The sequence below is a fragment of the Vicugna pacos genome, chromosome 35, assembly GCF_048564905.1.
Source record: "Vicugna pacos chromosome 35, VicPac4, whole genome shotgun sequence".
In the NCBI taxonomy this organism is placed as follows: Eukaryota; Metazoa; Chordata; class Mammalia; order Artiodactyla; family Camelidae; genus Vicugna; species Vicugna pacos.
Window position 1 is genome coordinate 4,794,261 of NC_133021.1, and position 8,998 is coordinate 4,803,258.

The window sequence follows — 8,998 nt, forward strand, 5'->3', positions numbered from 1 at the left end:
CCCAGAGACCGCGGGATTTCTGCTTGTTCCCGAAGGCCCCACCCCCGAGGGGGCACTGGGTCCAGTGGAGCGTCCAGCCTGGTTCCCCGCCAGCCCTTAGGGCCTTGGTGGGGCCTGGAACATCAACTACCCTCCCCTTAGGGGCCCATTTGTCCTTTCCAGCCAACAGACCTGGGTCATAAACACTTTAACTCACCTGAGGGTGTTTTCCTCATTTCAGGGGCAGTGAGGACTGGGCTTCTTGACACCCCAAGTGCCCCAGGTCTGGATGCATACAGCCTGGCTCTCCCCTCAGTCCTGCAGGTCCCGGCCACACCTGCTGCTTGTCCCTGAGTCTGTGCTGTGTTCGCTTCCAGGACAAGAGGTGCACTCTGCCCCCCGCCCCGCCCCCACCAGCCGTGGCAGAGGCGGCGGACAGGCAGGTGAGCTGGGGCCTGAGACCGTGCCCGCAGATCAGTGCCCCAGAGGCCGCTGGTGACTAGAGGGACCATGAGGCAGAAGCCAGCATGGGATGGGAGGAGGAGGAAGGTTCAGGATAAGGAGATGAAAGGGGGAACGGATAGCACTGTGAGGACCTCGGCCATGAAAGGGAAGAGAAAAGACAGTGACAGCTGGAGCGTAGTCGGCGTTAAAAGCTGCGGGCGTTTTTATTTAATTTTACTAATTACCATTATATATAGTGACAGATTTCCTATTTTATTAAAGATTATGTGCCATGTCATATAACAAGATATAGTATGTTATTATTTATTAAATAATATATAATAATAGATATACTAGCATATTATGTTCTGTTTATTAGCAGATAGTATATAATATATATGTAGGTGTTTATATACATAATATATAATTCATGCATCTATATAATATATAACACATAATGTAAGATTATGATTAATATATTTTATAACAAGATTACATAACAATAATGATGTAATATTACCCTTTGTATGTCTTGGTTCATGACACATTCTCATCTTAAGTGCCTGTCAGAGGCATTTGTATATTAAAATTAATATTATAAGAAACAGTTGTGAACGTATCACCCAGCATCAGAACAGGACTATTGACAGTGACATACTGTGTCCTCTTTCCCTATCCTGCTCATGGCCTCTTCTCACAGGAAGTAACCAGCATCCTGAATCGTGGCTTACCCTTCTCTTGTGTTATTTTCACAAACTGATTTAAGATCAGTTAAATCAAATGAACTGCAGGTACATGCAATGAAATGGATGAATCATACACTCTCTGTTAAATTGAAAAAGAAAGCCCTAGAAGGCAGCCTATAGTATGCTATTCTTTTAACTGTGTATATATGTAAACTAAACTCACTAAATTAAGAACTACAACTAGAGTCCAGGTGGGAGAGGGACAGATAAAAGGTGAGGTGAGCAGATTTGCTGCAGGTGAGCGAGTTCCTTTCCAGTAACATGTCATTCTCTCTGAAGCAGGGGGCAAGGCCATCTGCTGTGAGTCAGGGAAGAGACAGAGGGAAGCTTAGAGGTGTGCAGAGAGCAGAGAATGTTGACACCACTGAGTGATAAGTGGGGAAATGTGTTCACTAGAGAAATCCTGGATTATTGCCTGGCAGTGGCAGCATGGTAGGCTTTGATTTGTAGTCTTAGAAATCTGTGCTGGGAGAGCCTGCTGCCTGCAGCCTCAGAACAAATAGAGCTGGGTGAACCGAGATGGAAGTCGTCCTGGTGAGGAACTGAAAAGATCAAGGGTCAAGGGGGTTTTGTCATAAAGACAGTGCTGACTGTGGATGCAGAGCTGGAAGGTGGGGAAGTGGAAGTAAGAGGTACGTGGACAGGCAGGAAAGCAGAGGAGTCAGCGCATGATGCCCCAGTGAGGGTGAAGGAGGGCCAGGGAGGCTGGTGGAGAAGCAGCTGGACGGCTAGAAGTGGGCACTTAAAGGAGAGAGGCTGGAACTGGGGTGGAGACACGCCCGGGTATGAGCCCGGGGGTAGGGTGAATGGGGGTGGCTGGCTCAGGCTGACAGAGAAGAAGACCCTAAAATGACCATACTGGGTGGTGGAGGGAGGATCAACTTTGACGTCTTGATGGTAGGAGGTGAGGCAACACAGAGCTGGTGGTCCAGGTGCCCCTGACTGAGGCAGATGAGCAGGGAGGCCAGGGTGGCAGGCACTGCAAGGAAAGGATCTGGGTTTTTCCAGGTGCTCCCAAGAGGGGAGGAGCAATGATATGAAGGTGGAAAGTGAGAACAAGGAGGTCAACCCACGCTCCTGATCAAACGGGGGGTGTGAGGGAGCAAAGTGTCAACTCCAGAGATGGTTGCCCAGGAAGCAGGGACCACGGGTGAAGTGAGGGGACACTCAGAGAAGAGAGGGACAAGAGTCTTCTGGGTGTAGGGGGAAGAGAGGCCCCGGGAGCACAGAGGCAGTGATGAGGTTGGATTGGCTCCCTGGTCACACTGCGGAGATGGCTGGATCTTTGTCCTGAGGGCTTAGGTTGGGGGGGCTACTGGCCTCATGAGGACTCCCCTCTCTGCAGCCTGGACAGAGGCTCCCGCTCCTGAGAGCTGTGTGGCAAGCACTGTTCCCAGAGGGGCTCTGCCTCCATCTTCTCCTATCAGACTTTCCTGCCCAGCCCCCGACAGCCAGCGAGGGAGCCTGGGCCTCACAACTGCTTCCTGTGGAGGGACACAGGCTCCTTGGAGAAGCAGGCTGATCTTACTTTTCTCCGTAACCCAGGGCCTAGCAACGCGCCAGCCCATGGGTGGGCCATGTAGGGGCCCGGATACTTACTAAACTAACTCAAAGCAGTAGAATAGCAGAGCTGGAGGAAGTGACCACTGAGCTCACAGAGTTCACTGCCCACACCCCCATTCTACAGATGAGGAAACAGAGACCAAGCGGTGAAGCGGCCTTGGCCACGATCACGCTGCTCTTAAATGCTGGCCTGTGTCGGGCATGCCAAGTGATGAGCTGCAGTGAAGGAGCTCAGAGGGGGCTCTGGGGCCAGACAGCTTGGGTTCAAGTCCCAGCTCTGCCATTTACTAGCCATGTGATTAATGAATGTCCTTACCAGTAAAGTGGAACTCATAGTGGTGCTACCTCATTGGGTTGTCGTGAACACAGCGTTCCCGGAACAGCAGGACAGAGTTCTGTGAGGGTTTGCTGTTGCTTTGGTTGCTATTATTATCACCAAGTGAACCCTGAAATGAAGAACAAAGGCAGCAAGAATTTTTATTTTAAAGGATTTTTTAAAATCCTATGATGAATGTTTCATTTCATCTATTCAAGTTTGCATTTGACCCTTATTAACAACTACACAATGGATGACCTTTGAGGCAATCTTGCTTCATGTCTTTCTCACTAGCGACACAGGCTATTCAACAGGCAGCAGTTTCTTTTCCAGGAAGAGGGACATAAAGTTAAAAATAACTCAGTGACTCTCGGCCCCCAGTGAGGTGGTTGTGATCTGTCAACCCAGCTGTAGGGAAGTGCCCGCTCCCCCTGGGCTCGCTGCGCTGCCCCGCGGGCTCCAGGGGGCGCCGTACCCCCACACGAATCCAGTCTTTTGGTTCCTATCTTTGCTTCAGATCCCTCAAGGACTGCCCATGCCACAGGGCCCCGTCTGCCCTGCCAGCCTCGCCTGCTGGACTCCAAAACACCATCCTGGGTCTCAACCATCCTCTGTTCCTACACCCGCCCCACTACTCTTCACTTTGTCCTTCAAGTGTGGGCTCCTGTGGCTTGACACCCAGAAGGGGTCTCCCTGTCCTCCACCTCGGGTACCTGCAACGTCCTGCACGGTGCCTAGTGAACCCGTGTGGAGAAAGGAAGAATACCGAACAACAGGGGCTCAGAGGGGCTGCCTTTCCCACTGCAGGGGCCCTGGAGAGCTTTCTCCCGGCTGGTTATTCACAGGCGCTGAAGCTGTGGAATCTCGACCACACCAATTTAAAGGGCATCATCATTAATTACAAAAGCAATCATTTCTTCAGCAGCAAAAGGAGAAAAGACTTTGTGTTCCCCAACTCCAACTTTTTTCCTCCATCTTCAGATGTTTCTCATCTCTGGGCAAGGGTAGAAAGCAACACACAGAATATGATTTTGCAATTTTTTTCCCACTCTGAAGATTGCTTTCACAGAACCGATGAAGGCTAGAATGGTTTGGCTTTCCTGGACTGAGGATTCAGAGGCGTGTGGGGGGAGGGGGAGGGGAGATAACTCAGCAATATTGAACCTAACAGAGACATTAAAAGGTTCTACTCTAAACAGAAAGGAAGCAGGATGCTATAGAAACAGGAAAACCATAGTTGGAAATGCAATAACGAGCTACAAGAGATTAAACATGAAGATGTAAAAAAGAAAAAGGACATCAAAATAAAAAAAGGTGGGAATGGGAGGGGGGAGCAAGAAAATACAGATTTTTTTCTTTCTTTTTTTTCTTCATTATGCTTAGGATGTGTTGGAGCCTACGTGATTATCAGTCTAAAGGAAATAGATATAGTAATGGGTTGATATAGTTGAAAAATAAGGTAACCACAAATCAAAAGCATACAATAGAGTCACAAAAAATCCAAAAAGAAACAAACTCAAAATGGCTTAAAGACTTAAACATTAGACAAGACACTGTAAACTTCTCACAAGAAAACATAGGCAAAACATTATTTGACATACATCTCAGCAGTGTTTTCCTAGGGCAATCTAAGCAACCCAAGCAACAGGAATAAAAGCCAAAATAAACAAATGAGACCTAATTAAACTATAAACTTTTGCACAGCATTAGAAACCATAAGCAAAACAAAAAGACAACCTATGGAATGGGAGAAAATATTTGCAAAAGATGAGACTGACCATGGCTTAATTTCTAGACTATATAAATAGTTCATACAACTTAATAAGAAAAAATTAACAACCAAATCCAAAAATGGGCAGAACAACTAAACAAGCAATTTTCCAATGAAGACACACAAATGGCAAATAGGCACATAAAAAAAATGCTCAGTATCGCTCAATTATCAGAGAAATGCAGCTCAAAACTACAATAAGTTATGATCTCACACCAGTCAGAATGGCCATCATTCAAAAGTCCACGAACCATAAATGCCGGAGAGGCTGTGGAGAAAAGGAAACCCTCCTACATTGTTGGTGGGAATGTAGTTTGGTGCAGCCACTGTGGAAACAGTATGGAGATACCTCAAAAGCCAAAAAACAAACAAACAAAAAAAAAAACAGACTTATCACTTGATCCAGCAATCCCACTCCTGGGCATATATCCAGAGGGAACCTTAATTCCAAAAGATACCTGCACCCCAATGTTCACAGCAGCACTGTTTACAATGGCCAAGACATAGAAACAACCTAAACGTCCACTGACAGATGACTAGATAAAGATGTGGTATTTAGATATAACAGAATATTACTCAGTCATAACAAAGAAGGAAATAATGACATTTACAGCAACATGGATGGACCTGGAGATTATCACACTAAGTGAAATAAGTCAGACAAAGACAAGTATCATATGATATCATTTATATGTGGAATTTTAAAAAATGATACGAATGAACTTATTTATAAAACAAAAACAGACTCACATAATTAGAAAACAAACTTAGGAATTTGGGATTAACAGATACAAATTACTGTATTTTAAACAGACAAACAACAAGGATTCACTGTAAAACACATGGAACAATATTCAGTATGTTGCAACCTATAATGGAAAAGAACCTGAAAAAGAATAGACTATGTATATGTACAACTGAATCACTATGCTGTATACCTGAAACTAACAAAACAGCTGTATATCTGAAACTAACAAAACATTGTAAATTAACCACATTTCAATTAAAAAAATGATAAGCTCTAAATATGTTTATTCAAAGAAAACCTTCAACTCTTCCCTCTTACAAAACTTAAAATGGGAAGCTTGAGCAGGATCAAATTATACTGGATGGGCAGTTACATATCTTCTCCAGCACATGGCCCATGCTACACACACATCGTGTTTTCCTACAGGTAAGAACGGCCCTGTCTGAACAGGGAGCGAGTCCTGCTGGGACAAGGCCTCTGTAGCAGTGGCCTCCTTGTCAGCACTCCATCTCACCAGGAGGCCAGAGTTTTCAGAGGTGAGGGGACATAGAGCTCATACACTTCAAATCAATTTCCTGAGAAAAACTATGGAAAGACCAAATTCACCTGCAGTGCAGGAAACATGAGCAGGGCCCCTAAGCAGACCGACAAGCCCAAAGTAAGATGGCCCGATGTTCACATCGGAACCAGAACAACGACCACCTGGCCCCAGTTAAATGTCCACCAACTCACCTGCAATGAACTGTTCGTATACAATGTCAGGGATGTTTCTGTTGAGACTTGGGCGATCAAAGAAGTCGGACCAGAGAATTCGGACCTGGTTGATGTCAGGGCTCTGCCAGCGGTAGAGGTGGCCCTAAGAGGGTAGCACCAGTACTGACTCCTCCATCTTCAGCAGGGTCTTCAAGAGGAAAGCAACCTGGATGCAGATGTTCCTACGGAGCCTGAAGCCCTCTGGAGGGTTGATGTCACACAGAAGGTACCTGGCAGGAAGCAAAGGAGAGCGGGTCTTCAGGGCCAGGCCTCTGCACAGGAATCCCGGCTTAGAACAGATTGAACAGGAATCCCTGCACAGCCCATGGCCTAGACTCCAGACACATTCAGCAGCTTCTGGTTTGTAAAGTGGAGGCACTGCCCACCCATCTCCATGTGGCCAATTACTTCGAGTCCGGGAGAAGTTGCGGAAGACATCTTGGCATCCGTCTAACACCGCTAAGCACCTGACTAGCACCTGAGCACCCGTTCTCCAGGGACTCTCAAACTTCTTGGTCTACAGAACCCTATACACTCTTAACAATTACTAAGAACTCCAAAAGGCTGCTATTTATGTGAGTTAAATCTATCAATAGGTCCTGTGTTAGAAGTTGAATAAGAACTTAGAAAAAGCGTATGAATTCACTTAAAAATATTAACAATCTACTATATATTACCATTAATACTCTTAAACAAAAAATAATTCTATTTTTCAAAACAAAAATCATTAGAAGAATAGCAGTGATTTTAATTTCTGCAAATCTCTTTTGGACTGGTGAGAGCTGAATTCTCCTATCTGCCTCTGCATTCCCTGTTTTGTGATATCACAGGCCAGGTTTTCCCTGGAAAACCCCACAGGAACTCGGGAGAACAAGAGTGTGCAAAAGGCAGGTGACACCCTGCCGTTTCTATGAAAATGGTCTTGCACTTCAGGGGCCTTGGATACACTTTGATAACTGCTGCCCTATCCTAGGCGAGACTCTTCTACACAAGAGCCAGGCAAGCGTCCTGGACTCTGTAATGAGTTACCGCCGCCACACCCCTCCGTTCTCTGTGTGTTTCCTCATAACATCCATTACTGCAGATGAGGATGTAATCCTCAGCTGGGGCCTCTAATCCCAGAAGACTGCTAACTTCGAGAGGGAGGGTCCCATCTACCATCCCTACACCCCGCACAGTCGATTTTGGATTTTGAGTCAAGCCCTAGATAACTGCTAATCGGCACTGACCCTTGTGTCTTATCCCTGAGGTTGACTGAAGGAACCAACATGTGAATGGAACTGAAATTTACCTGCAGATAAACAAGGCTGATAAACCACCCCATTCCAACATCTGATTCTGGGGCTCTTCAAAACCTGGGTAAGGCCCTGCTTCATCTAAGAGGGGTCCTCCGCCTGCCCTTCCCGGGGGGTTCTGGGAGCTGCAGCCATCCAGGGCGACACAGACTCGTGGCCCCAGCCCTAGGGCCTGAGGGGGAGGAAAGCCTGAGGCTGTGCCCCAGCTCTATCACCCCCAACCCAACCCGCTCCCTGGCACCACAGCCCCTCCCCAGCCACCACCCCAACCCTGATCCCACCCCGGTTCATGTCCACAGGCCCCGCCAATGGCGCGGACGTACGTTTACCGTCTGTGGGACTCAGCCCCAGACAGGATGTCGGCCGCCGACTGACCAGGCCAGAACTAGTCGCTGGGCCGAGCAAGCCGCCATCCCCAGCAGCAAGCACTGCCACGGTCCCGGGCAGCTGCACACTTCCGGAGCCCGCTGCCCGCCCCAGAAGCGCACGCCGGCCCGCGCGGAGCGCGGCGCCTGTAACCATGGCAACGCCGCGGGGCCCTCCCCTAGCGCTTGCGTCGTGCGTCCTCCCGAGTCTAGATGTGCGAGGGCAGAACTTGCGGAGCCAATGGGAGCCAGGGCGCGGCCAGGACGGGGGTGGGGGCAGGCTTATGGGGCAGCTGGGCGGGGCCGGGGCTGGCGGGCCGCGCGGATGTCAGCTGCAGGTGGCGCCGGCCGGAGGCTGGGGCGGTCCTGCCACCAGTGGGCGGGGCAGCGGGGCAGCGGGGCAGCGGCACCCCCACCTGTCCGTGTGCGGGGCTCAGCCTGGGCTCTGCGGCCTTCGCTTGCACCGGACGTGGACCCAGGCTGCCGGTGGACAAGATAGAGGACTGAGCCCAGGCACGCACGGCTGTCCAGGTAGGGCACATGAAGTGCAGATCCGCCAGGCCCGCTGCCGGCCTTGAATTCGCGCTGCTGGGCAGTTTCCAAGAAGACAAGGTCTGTCCCAAGAGGGGAGGTAGGTCAGGGGTGCCAGATGCCGGGTTGGGTGCGGTCTCACAGGAGAGCCACGGTGAGAGGGCGCAGAGCGGCCCCTGTGTTGGCGGGGCTAGGAATTTGGGGTATGGGTTGGGGATGGTGTGTGCCATGCTCTGTGGTTTCCCCAAGAACTCTCACCCCGGAGCAAGGGACCCTGCTCCCTCCACCTTTCACTGCATCCCCTGCCTACCCCAGCACCACCGCCCCTGCACCCGGAGTCCCATGACCTCTGTCCACACCAGGTACTGTCCCTGTTACAGGTACTGAGCTCCTGGTGGCTCCAGCCCGAGGGTGGGGGCTGTATCTGATCAGTTAGGACACCTGAAGCCTTTGTATGAAACCTCAGACCATAATGCAGGCGTGCACA

General features: G+C 49.3%; 1 long non-coding RNA gene across 2 annotated transcripts; it reads right to left on the reverse strand.

Annotated features, from left to right (window-relative positions):
* Positions 1-782: 782 nt before the first annotated feature.
* LOC140691571 (uncharacterized) lies at positions 783-8,121 on the reverse strand. 2 transcript variants are annotated; one of them, XR_012067312.1, is made up of 4 exons: positions 7,939-8,121; positions 6,300-6,550; positions 3,049-3,178; positions 783-2,148 (listed from the first exon to the last, which is right to left on the reverse strand). It is a non-coding gene; the product is annotated as an uncharacterized lncRNA (long non-coding RNA). The 2 variants fall into 2 exon arrangements; XR_012067313.1 differs by having other exon boundaries at positions 7,945-8,097.
* Between the last annotated feature and the right edge of the window lie 877 nt (positions 8,122-8,998).